Source organism: Phocoena sinus, chromosome 3, assembly GCF_008692025.1.
Source record: "Phocoena sinus isolate mPhoSin1 chromosome 3, mPhoSin1.pri, whole genome shotgun sequence".
Lineage (NCBI taxonomy): Eukaryota > Metazoa > Chordata > Mammalia > Artiodactyla > Phocoenidae > Phocoena > Phocoena sinus.
Window position 1 is genome coordinate 45265420 of NC_045765.1, and position 12739 is coordinate 45278158.

Sequence of the window (12739 nt, forward strand, 5' to 3'; positions counted from 1 at the left end):
TCAGAATCCTTCTTATCACAGAAATCCAAGCCAGCACAGCACCAGTCGATCAGAACAGGCACAAATGTTTTTACTTGTAAGAATAGGCCGAGCCGTTCACAGTGCATAAAGCAGAGAGCTGAGGCCCAGAAAGGAGAGGGCACTTGTCTGAAGCCACACAGCAAGTTAGGGACTGAACAGGGAACGGAGCCCAGGGCTCCAGCACTCCGCTGCAGCTCCCGGAGGCTGAACATCTGCAAGAAAGGAACTTCCCTCCCTGTCCTGGTCTGTCCTCGCCTCAGCTCCCAGCATTCCCCGCAGACAGCCTCTTCCCTGCTCCCTGCCTGTACACAAGTCAGGGTTACCCAGGCATTTCCCTACAAATGGGGAAGCCAGAAACCAAGCCATAAAGGGTGCAGTTCAAAGAAATGGGTCTATTCAGACTCCAGTGGGCTATCATTATGGATGACAAACCTCTGAAGAACCGTCATGGGGCAGAGGGGGACATTTTGTTCAGAGGGTCAGAGTGAGTCTACAGGAAGGCAGATTTCTGTTCATGCTAAGGAAGAACTTTCTCACAATCAACCCGCCTAACGACGAAAGAGGTTCCTTAGGAGGTAGTGAATGCCCCATCACTGGAGAAATGCAAGCGAGTTTCAGATTTCCACATAGGGCGGGCAGGGACTGGCGGTGGTGTTAGAGGAGAGGCCCTCAAAAGCCCTTTGGTGTCCTGCGAGGGTGTGATTTGGGCAAACACACAGTCATTCATACTCACAAGCCACAGTCACGCCAACACAAGCCCCTCTGTCCTCTGAGAGCAGAGTCAAGACTTGATCCCTGAGGAGTGTCCTCTGTCACTCGGGCTCTTGCCGATCGGGGGAGGGGTGCTCAGAACTCCAGCAAGACTGCTGCCCTGCACTCGCTGGCCCCCGTAGAGTCCAGCCCCAGTGCCTCCCTCTCCTCCGGGGAGCCTTGCAAAATTTCCCCCAACTGCAATGCTCTTCCCCACCTCCAAATTCCCACACTAGTGTGTTTTGTTGCTCTAACTCCACCTTGAATCAGAGCCGTTTTTCTCAAGATTATTTTTGGTAGCATAGGGACACCACATGCAAACATCTAATCTCTCAGCAGAGAGAAATTTATTCTTTTCAAAGGATAAAAGAATAACTCATCGAGGATAGGGGTGCCAGATTTAGCAAATAAAAATACATAATGCCCAGTTCAATATGAATTTCAGTTAAACAACAAATAATTTTTTTTAGTCTAAGTATGACCTATGCCATATTTAGGACATACTTATACTAAAATATTAGTTATTGCTTATCTGAAATTTAAATTTAACTGGGCATCTTGTATTTTATCTGACAGTACTAATCAAGGAGAAAGTCTTAGTTGGGTGTTAGCCTGTCCTTAACACAGCTCTCATACTTGCTTATCTCCCTCTACCTTTTTTTTTTTAATCAAAGGAAGCAAGCCTCAGGCTCTAGCTAGAATTTAACATTGTTTATTGTACTTTATTTGTATGGTTACTCTGTATAACAAGTGATACAAGTCTTCCATTTACAGTAGCAAATACAAAGTCCCTTTTTAAAGAAATGTATTCAAGTTTTTAAAAGTGAGTCAATTTAAAGAAAAAAAGTTATATAATAAAATCACAGGCTAAACTCAGACATGACCAAAAACCAGTAAGGTGGCAACAAGGGATAAGTCTTGGGGCTACCTGAGAAGGTGCTTCTCTCCTTCCCCATCAGTGGGCTCCCAGGGGCAGGATCCCTCCCTCCCTGGCTCAGCCCTTGGTCCCCTGCTGGCATCGGCTGGAGGATGGAATTCTCCCACCCCCAGGGCAGGCCCTTGGGAAGTGCAGCGGTTCCGTCCGCCGGTCAGCGTGTGTTGCAATTCTGGGGGAGAGGTTTCAGCCCATCCTCCATCTCTGAGGTCCCCGGAGCCCCTTTATACAAAACAGCCTCCCCAGTCCAGTCTCAACTTCAGAGAGGCTGTTTCTGTGGAGGCAGCCGCCAGGGACTTCTCAATGTGTTTCCAAGTCAAATCCAGACCTTTTCAGCTGTGCCAGGAAACCGCCCCTCCTTTCCCACTCTGGCTGCCTCCTGGAGTCAGGGCTGCATGGGGGGAGGGGGGGGAGCGGGGCTGCAGGGCCACATCCTCCCACAAACCCCCTCCCCCAGGTCTCCCGGCCCAGACCCCATCGGTGCCCCCACTCCAGGCCTTGCACCCTCTCCCCATCCACACCCCCCCAGCTGAAGCTCAGAAGAGAGCCTTGGAATTGGAGGTGGGGAGTTGGGAGAGGAGCAGAGAAGAACCTAATTCCCTGGAGGGCAGTGATGGCCCCCAGCGCCTCCTTAGAGCACCACTGGGCAGGAGTGGAGACCTGTATTAGCAAGTCTACTTCACACTAGCCCCCTCTCCTTAGAAAGCCCTTCCCCAGTCTTTTTATCATCAACAAGTAATAAGAGCTCATTTCTTTTGAGACTCTGTATCAGCCACTGTGCTAAGTACTTTCTTTTTCTAATTAATTTATTTGGCTGCGTTGGGTCTTCGTTGCTACGCGTGGGCTTCCTCTAGTTGCGGCGAGTGTGGACTACCCTTCGTTGTGGTGTGTGGGCTTCTCATGGCGGTGGCTTCTCTTGTTGCGGAGCACGGGCTCTAGAGTGCAGGCTCAGTGGGCTTGGTTGCTCCGCGGCCTGTGGGATCTTCCCAGACCGGGGCTCGAACCCGTGTCCCCTGCAATGGCAGGCGGATTCTTAACCACTGCGTCACCAGCAAAGCCCGCTAAGTACTTTCTTGAATCTTCTCATTTCACCCTTACAAGGACCCTCTGAGGTAGGAATTGTCTTTATCCTATTCTACAGAGGAGAAAGTTGAGGCTCAAAGGAGTTAAGTAACTTGACCAAGGTCACACAGCTAAAAGGAATGAACCCAGGATTTGAACCCTGGCAGGGTGACTGCAGACACCTTCACTGAACCACCCGCCTCAGCTGCAGGGTGTTAGTGCCAGAAAGTTTCTAGGAAGCAAAGTGGGAAACTGAGAGACCAACAACCAAGGGGCCGCTGGTCTCCACCGATCCAGTCGGAATCCCTTCTACCAGTGTCTTCTCCACCTGCAAGGGAGCGCTTCACCAAATCGCTGTGTGGCCTGGGGTAGCCCCTTGCCTTCTCTGGGCCTCTTTGTGCCCTCTGGGCTCAATCACAGGGGTCTTGGTCAGGCCGTGATTGTCCCTGCACTCTCCTCCAGGAGCTTTCGGTCTCAGTGAGAGTGGAGCCAGGGGAACACGTTGGGCAGGGAAGGCCTGGCGACCATCTCAGTTTGACTCCCCTCTTGATCCTCAGCAAAGATGCTTCTCCCAAAGGCAGAGGCAGGCTCGGCTCAGACATCAAAGGGCCTGCACGGCTGGAGCTTTGATGCTGAGCCTTGTAAAGTAATAGGAAACATGAGGATGACACTGTGCCCAGCCCAACGTGCAGGACTTGGAAAAATGAAAAGAAGAAACTCTTGGCAGCCCTCTGAACGGGCTTTGGCTGAACTCGTGTCCCTCACAGCTGCCGGCAGCCTGTCCTCTCCCCGCTAGGCTGTTTGCAGCCCCCCCTCGGGGGCGGGGAGGGGAGCGGGTCCTATGCACGGCCTCCACTCTGGAGGCCTCTCCCCACAGCAAAGGAACGTGTCATCGCTTTCTCCCAGGCTCCAGAAGGCACCGCGGAGAGCACAGAGCTGGGAGCTCACAAGTGGACCTTCATCTGAAGATCCTTTAGCCCATTTCAGACCTCGAAAGTGTGTGGCTCGTAATCCAGTACCTTGCTATTTCCATCCCTGCCTCAGGAGCTACTGACCAGACTGTGGAGGCCTGTCATTCCCCTGCTTGAAACCTTCGGAGGGGCATAAATTCGGGGGTGTGTACTGAACACTGAATGCATGTATCCTTTGACCCAGCAATACCACGGCTAGGAATTCATCCAACATATACTAGCCCATGTATTCAAAGGTGGAGGTACAAGGATATATTCATTGCAGGACTGTTTGTGGAAGCAAAAGTCTAGAAACAAATGTCACTGCCCATCAGTAGGGACTAGGTAATGAAGTGCAGAGTGTCTGCGGAGCCGGACGGTGGCACGTGGTGGTAAGATCTGTGCTAAGAAATCTGCAAAACATACCACCCTACGGAATGGTGTGTGGGGTAGGCTTCCATGGTGTAAAAAAGGAGGGATGGATACATTGAACAAACATAGCCTAGAATACCTCTTCAAGGATATATAAGACCCGACCATAAGGCTGCCTTCTAGGGAGGGAACTGGCGGCAGAGAAGAGAAATTTATTTTTTACTAAGCATTCGGTTGTACTATTTTCTTTTTTTACAATAAGTGTGCAACATTAATTTTTTTAGTGTCAAAAGAAAAATGTGAAAGCCTTTTTAAGAGAATTATTCCTTACTCTATAAGATAAAGTCTAAAGGCCTCAACCTGACTTTATGGTCCCAGGAACCCCTATGACTGCCGCCCCAGCCTCCTCTCCTCGGCCCCTTCCTACACCCCACTCCACCCCACACCTCTGCCACGGGGCGTGGGGCTGTCTACTCTCTCTCTCTCTCTCTCTCTCTCTCTCTCTCTCTCTCACACACACACACACACACACACACACACACACACACACAGAGAACGAGATCTCCTCCTCTTCTGACTCCTGCAGTCCTGTGTCTGGGGCCTCTGAGTCCACTTAAGACCTACCTTCTTCTGGTGCAGCCACAAAGCCCCTTCCTTGCTGACACGTGGATCCCCTTTCCCTGGGGCTGGGCCAGGCACCCCAAGGCCAGCTCTAGGGGAGTTCTCCTCCATGAAACACACTCCCCCCAGCTTCAGGGGCTGGGGTGCTGGTGTCCAAGTAGGTGAGAAAGTTCCAGGCAGGATATGTAGAGCCGGAAAAACTGACTGGGGGGCCCTTCTACAACCTGCAGCCCTCAGGACACACCTGAGAGTAGAAAATCATACGCTGAGATATGGCTGATGGCCAGGCCGGCTCAAGAGGGAGAGGGAGGCTGGTCCTCCCCCTGCAGACCTGGGGCCTCATGCACCACACTCCCAGGGGCTTGGAGTCCACCCCGACAGCTCCACCGGGACTTGACGAAGGTGGCGGGATTCTGTACCAGGCCTGACAAAATCCAGAGAGGCTGGCCTTCCCAAGAATGCAAAGGAAACCCTAGATTTTGCAACCTCTTCTTTTAAAGGGAAAATAGAGGTCCAGTGACTCATCCCAGATCACACAGAAACCACAGAAGAGACAGGACTGGCACAAGGGATTTTGACCCCATTTTCAGAGGCTGTTTTTGTATGATAGTTAGAAAACAGGGATTTAGAGTCACCAAATTTGCTGTGTGATCTTAGATAAATCTACTTTACCTTTCTGAGCCTGTCCATCTCTTATAAGAGAGAATTGAACTCTGTAATTGTCCCTTCTAATTATAATGCTGAGCTGTTTTATTCTAATGATATAATAAATAAAAATCATCTGACTTTAGCAATCTAGAGTTGTATGATTATAAACATTCTAACAGTCTAATTTCTGAAGTTCCACCTAACCATCCTTCTGCTCATGCTTCTGTCCATCCACCCATTCATCTACCTTCCCACCCAGGACCCATCCATCCACCTATCCATCCATCCGTCCATATATACATACAACCCGTCCACCCACCCATTTGTTCAACAAATATCTATCAGGTTTTTACTATTTGCCGGGGCCTGTAGGTACACCAGTGAACATGACAGACACATCTCCTGCCCTCTCAGAGCTTGAAGCTAGAAGGTACCCAATATCAACCAAATAATCCCACAGATGAGAGTATAATTACAAACCATTCTAGGAGAAGCCCCGGTTCTGTAAATGCTATTCCAGAGGAATTTGGCTGCACCTCCAGTGTGTGGTGGGGCTTGCGGGCAGGTATCAGGGTGGGCTTCCCTAAGGAGGGGTCGCTTGAGCTGAGACCTGAAAGAGGAGGAGGCATTAACCAGAAGACGGGAAATCGGGATGGACAGTGACCCCGCAGGTTGTGGTTTAGGAGGTTCCTGCCTGAATTGCCCTCTGCTTCTCCTACAGTGCGATGGATTCTAACCCCTGTGCCTTGGGGATCAGGCCGAGCACAACACAGTGCTGGTCTCAGCTGCCCCGGCCTAGACGGAGACAGCTGGGGAGGTGGGGTTCCTCCATTCCCAGCCTTGGCCTGGCACACTGGCCTGCAGTCAGCCCTGTGCCAGGGAGCTTGATGCCAATGTGTCCCAAGGCCCTTCAGAGCCTGGTACCTGTACCACCTGGCAGTGTCCCTCTCTGGGGGTGGCACAGCCACTAGGGGCCTCTTGGCTTCTCCTTCCATGGGTCCTGGTTAGTGACACCAGGGAGACCTTTGCCTGGCTAAGGGCCTCCTGTGGCTCCTCCAGGGCCAACCCTGGCAGAGTCCCCAGGAGCAACCCAGACCAGGGTACCAGGGTCGGCCCCTCCTTCAAGAAAGAAGGAGGATTGACAAAGGTCTGTGTGGCTCCCCTAGCCACGAGCCTCCCCTCAGGTTGGTCTGTCCCCTGGTTGGTGTGGGGCTCACAGGGACATTCCATCCCCATCCCTTGACTCAAGCCGTGCCCACTTCCTAGAATGCTCCTCTCTTTCCTCCCATCCTTTCCCCCATCCTTTTATTTATTTTTGCGGTACGCGGGCCTCTCACTGTTGCGGCCTCTCCGGTTGTGGAGCTCTGGACATGCAGGCTCAGTGGCCACGGCTCACGCGCCCAGCCGCTCCGCGGCAGGTGGGACCTTCCCGGACCGGGGCACGAACCCGTGTCCCCTGCATCGGCAGGCGGACTCTCAACCGCTGTGCCACCAGGGAAGCTCCCCCATCCTTTTAAAAGACCACTCAGATCCCAGTTTCTCAAAGCCTTCAACTGTTTGGTGCCCCAGTCTCTTCCTCATTCAAGCCAGCAGCCTAGTGAGAGAGCTTGGGTTTTCGAGAAACAATCCTGGGTTTGAGTCCTGAATGGCTGTAAGCTTTGGTTTCCTTATCTGTAAAATGGGAGAACGAGGGTAATAATAATATCTACCTTAGTGGGTTCCTAGGAGGAGTAAATAAGGGAAGCCGTGAAAAGTACCTGCCACCCAGCCGTACCCAGCTACAATCAGTGTTCGTGCTGCTCTGATCTCCTGCAGTGTTCCATGTCCAAGCCCCAAATTCGGAAAGCAACACAACCGTTAGTTCTCCTGGCGGGGAGAGGCTGTGCTATGTCTCCTCAAATAAAAGCCGCAGCCTGGGCGTGGGGAGACTTCGCTGTTAGGCCTGGCTCTGCCGCTCACTACTTGTGTGACCTTGAGCAAGCCCGTCCTCCGGGCCTCCTATGACTGACGGAGCTGTCAGTCCCTCGAGGATGGGAACCTGGGCTACCCTCCCCCACTATAGCCCAGCATTGACCTCAGTGCCAGGCACACAGGAAGTAGGTCCTCAAGGTTGGCTTGAGAGGGAAAAGGAGAAAAAGGGGAGAGGAGGGAGGGAGAGGAAGGGAGAAGGGAAGGAGGAGCGGGAGACCTGGGAAGGTAAAGGACTCAGGGACGGGGTTGGGGGCGTGGGGCTGCCCCTTTCCAGCTCAGAAGCACAGGGCTGGGGAAAACTCTGGGTCTACACGAGAAGCTGAGGAGATGGTTTACAGTCTGGATTTACTGCATCTCCAGCTGCCTGAATCTGGACAAGCCAGGTCTGTTCACTGTGTACCAAGGATTGGGAGAGGTGTGGAGGGATTTGTGTGGCCAGCACCCAGCCTGGGCAGGAAGGCAGCAGTCAGGGAATGGGAGTGGGCCAGGTGTGTGCGCGCCGAGGGCGGGGTTCCTCTCTCATCTGTGCAATGGAGCCAGTGATGGTGCCTGCTGTTGGGAGGATCAAACAGTGCCTGGGAAGTGCCTGGCACGTAGTAAACGCTCAATCAATGTATTGGTAAAAATATTATTGTTTTATTTATCATTATTATTATTACTCTTATTGTGTGTCTAAGTACGATCGAGCATGCAAGGCAAGGCAAGTATAGGCGTCAGCGTGCGTGTATGCGCATGCCCGCACATGCGCACATGTGAAGGAAAGAGCCGGCTGGAATGCTTCGGGAGTAGTTGATGCTGAGTGGGAGTGTGTCACCAAAGGTGCGGGTTCCACACAGTTCACGGGATTCTCGGGTTCCAGGAACCCTTGAGAGGTCACCTCCAAGGCCATGCATCTCGTCCAGTGTCTTTCCGAGAGATCACGGCTCCTGCCGAGCTGTCACACACCCCTCTCCCCAAGGACCCCAGAAGTCTTCCTCAGCGACTCGCTTGAGGCTGCACTGCTCACCCAGCCTGGTCTTCCGTGTAAGCAGGCCTGTCAGTACCCAGGCCCAGGCCTGGGGTAGGTGCTCAGGAGATGATGTTCTGCCCTTGTGGCTGCCACAGTCCCCACGTGAGTCACAGAAGTCCCTGCCAGCTGGGTGGGATCATAGTGGAGATGCTGTGGCTCACAGACCCTATGAGCTAGAAGAGAACTGTGATACCGGCTCCCCCAGTTTGCAGATGGGCAAAGTGAGGACCAGACAGGACTTATCCAAGGTCCCCTCGGTTCCCATCCAGGACTCCCTGACCCCTAGCTGCCTTCTTAAGAACAGCAGGGAAGGATGTGTTTCTGGGCCCACAGGCAGACCCCTGCAGACACGGCCAACCACCTGCCTCCAAAGGTGGAGCCAGGCTCGGTGGACATGGAGGGCAGGTCCGGGATGAAGCAGGTGAGCCGAGTTGGGGGAACAAGGGCCTGCACGTGTGCGTGAAATAGGCTCAGGCTTTCAGGAAGTCAGGTTCATCACGTGTCCCCCAAACCCCATACAACATACTCTTCAACCGACCAATTTTACTTCTTGGAATTTATCCTAAGGAAATAATCCACATGTGTACAAAGGTATAGGTATTATACAGAGGGATTCAGTGTCTCACTGTCCACATTAGGGAGATTTAGGAAATCACCCAAAGCCGACAACATGGGGCAGCTGTACAATGGAAAGGCACCAACAAGGCTGCTGTGGATCTCCAGTCCTGGATGCGGGCAGGTGGTCATCGTGTGCTGCTGAGTGGAGGAAGGCAGGTTACAGGTCCAGGAAGCTGGACGTATACGATGAGCCCACTTTTGGGGAAACTGCAAACGTAACTATATACATAAGCCCAGAATATAAGTAAGAGTTTACACAAATATGTGAGCAGTTAATTATTCTCCATGGTGAATCTTGGGGTGATATTCTCTTTTTTGTTGTTGTTCCTTATATGTATATTTTTCCTGTTCTCCTCTAATTATTACGTGTTTAATACTACAAATCATTAGCTGGCCTGGAGATGATGCCCCGTAAGTCTTTGCTACAGTCATGGGACTTGAGAGGAGCACGAGGCAATAAGCCTTGGGTCTTATCTTAGTGCTGGTGGAACCACCCTCTTGCCCAGAATCTGCCTTCAGCCCCACTCCCCAAATCACAAATGCGTGGGCCTCACTGGGGTCTCCTGACCCCATGGAGGGCTCAGGCCCCGGTCATACCTCTCCATGTGGCTCTGGGGGGAATAACACAAGAGCCTTGGGCAGGATTTTGGGGACATTTTTCTCTTTGGACCTTAAAGCCCTTTCCTGGGCAGCTATGTGCCTCTCCCTGCAGGACAGGGTAGGGGAAGACCATCATCCCCAATTCTGAACAGAGTCAAGTCCCAGGGAGATGTGGCCACTGGCCAAAGTTCAAAGCAGAACCAAAGCCACCTGAGTCCAGCTGCCAAAGAGAAGGAGGCAGAAGCTCAACTTCTGGGCGGCTGCCCCTTGGCCCACTGCCAGCCTTCCCTGCCCCCATCCCTGGTCCCCAAAGACCAGGAACATCTGGCTGCTGGCCTTGCTCCAGGAGGGGTGAGCGGCGGAGGGGCCTCCTTCCGCCAGGCCCTAACTCTGCTGTGATGCAAGGCACATCAATCAAGCCTGCAGGGCTGGCTGGTGCTGGGAAGGGAGCCGGCTCCTTCCCACCTCCTCCCCAGACATTCCTGCGTAATGGAATCTCCTTTCCTGTCCATTTATTACCAACCCGCAGAGCTCTGCCAAGCACAGTCTGCACATTCAAACCTCAGCAGCCCTGCCTTTTCCTGGGGAAAGGGGTTCCCCAGGGGGGACCTAGGAGGAACGCCAGACCCTAACCCTCACTAGCATGTCCCACCCTGTCCATGGGTTTGCTCAAGGGGCCGGATCTAAGCTAAGCACTTCACATAAGGTTATCTCGCATGTCCATAGCTGTGAGATGGGCGCTCTCTCATATCCTTGTGTTAACAGATGAGAAAACTCAGGCTCAGAGAGATTAACTCACTTGCTCAGAGTCACACAGCAAGACAGTGGCAGAGACTGCCTGATCCCCAAACCCAAACTCCTTGCTCTTCTCTTCTTGAAAATACTACTCTTTCCTCATTGAATGGTCTTGGTGCCCTTGTCAAAAATCGGTAGAGCGCAGATGTATGGATTTATTTCTGGACTCTGACTTCTATTCCATTGATCTAAATGTCTAGCCTTGGGCTGATACCACACCTGTGTGTGATACCACACACAGCCAGGAGTTTGATAGGCATTGCATTGAATCTGTAGATCAGTTTAAGGAGTATTGCCATCTTAATAATGTTAATGGAGTCTTCCAACCCAGGAATACATGATGTTTTTCCACTTATTGAGATCTTTAGTTTACTTCAGCAATGTTTTATAGCTTTCAGAGGTAAATTTTGCATTTCTTTTGTTGAATGTATTTTATTCTTTTGGATGCTATTGTGAGTGGAATTGTTTTCTTAATTTCATTTTCAGATTGTTCACTGCAAATGTATAGAGATACAATCGATTTTGGTATATTGAACTTGTATCCTGCAAACTTGTGGAACTCGTTTATTAGTTCTAATAATTTTCCTTTTTTTAATATTTATTTATTTATTTATTTGGTTGTGTCAGGTCTTAGTTGTGGCAGGCGGGTTCCTTAGTTGTGGCTTGCCACCTTCTTAATTGTGGCACGTGGGCTCCTCAGTTTCAGCAGGTAGGGTCCTTAGTTGCAGCTCACTGACTCCTTAGTTGTGGCACGTGAACTCTTAGTTACGGCATGCATGTGGGAACCAATTCCCAGACCAGGGATCAAACCATGGCCCCCTGCATTGGGAGCACAGAGTCTTAACCACTGCGCCACCAGGGAAGTCCCTCTAATAGTTTTTTAGTGAATTCCTTGGGCTGTCTATATACAAGATCATGTCATTTGCAAAAGAAGATTAGTTTTACTTCCTCCTTTCCAATCTGGACTTCTTTTATTTCTTTTTCTTGTCTAGTTGTCCCAATTAGAATATCCAGTACAACACTGAGAGAAAAGGCAAGAGCAGGCATCCTTGCCTTGGCCCTTCTCTTCTGTCTGTGCTGTGTCTCCCCTTCCTTTCTCAGGCTGCCTTTTCCTCTCCTCCCACCCCAAACAGGGGTGAGTTTAGGGGTATCAGGAGAGAATGTATGTACAGGTAGGTGACAAGTGTAAACTGAGAAAAAAGGAAATCAACTGGACACCTGAAACTTCAAGGAATATATCAGGATCCCTACTGCATAACTGAGAAAACTGAGGCCCAGAAAAAAGATGTAATATTTATTGAACACCTACTATGTACCAAATAGTCAGGATATAAAGATGAATCAGGCACTGAAGGGTTAAAGCTAGAATTCAAACTGAGATCAAAGCTCAAGGAAACCTACTTTACCATCTTGTAAAGAGGGAAAACATAAAAGGAACCCTAACATCATCACTCCAAAACCTCTTTTAGTTTCTAGAAGTGGCAGGCCCAGAGCTGTCATGAAGGCAGCAGGAGGAAGAATCTGATTCAGGTTGGGGCCCTGCTCCTTTACTTCCTGGCTGTGGGATCTTGGGCACACAGTGAGCTTCCCTGTGACTTAGTTTCCCCTTCTGTAAAATGGGGAGAATTATAGTACCTACTTCAGAGGGCTGTTATGAAGATTAAATTAGTTAATATGTTAAGTGTTTAGTAGAGGTCCTGGTGTGCAGTGGAGCTATGTGTATGTGTTTGGCACCCATAGATGCCAACCTAGTTATGGTATGGGGTCCTGAAGCTGCTTGTTTCTGGGGACTTGGGAAGGGTCTTGTCCTTGCTGCTTGGGTCCCTTTGGAGGCATGAAAGAAACTGACATGACTTCTGCTCCCTTATAAGACAGGGCTCCCTGTTATTTTCCAAGAGCCTACTATGTACAGGCCCACTGCTGGGGACTTCTCAGAGAAGATGATAGTAACTGTTTTATTCTTATTTCAGTTTACTATGTGCAAGAGTCAGGGTCCAGCCAGAGAAACAGAACAAGTAGGAGGGACATATTAAGAGATTTATTACAAGGAATTGGTTTATACAACTGTAGCAGCTGGCTAGGCAAGTATGAAATCCATAGGTGATGGTTAATTTCATGTCAACTTGATCTGGTGCCCAGATATTTTGTCAGACATTATTCTGGGTATTTCTGTAAGGATGTTTTTATATGATATGGACATTTTATCAGTAGCCCGAGTAAAGCAGATTGCCCTCCCTAATGTGGGTGGGCTTCATCTAATCAGTTGAAAGTCTGAGTAGAACAAAAGTCTGAGATCAGCCTTGTGAGTAAGGGAGAATTCTTTCTGCCTGACTGTCTTTGAACTAAGACATTGGCTTTTTCGTGCCTTTGGACTCAAACTGAAACATT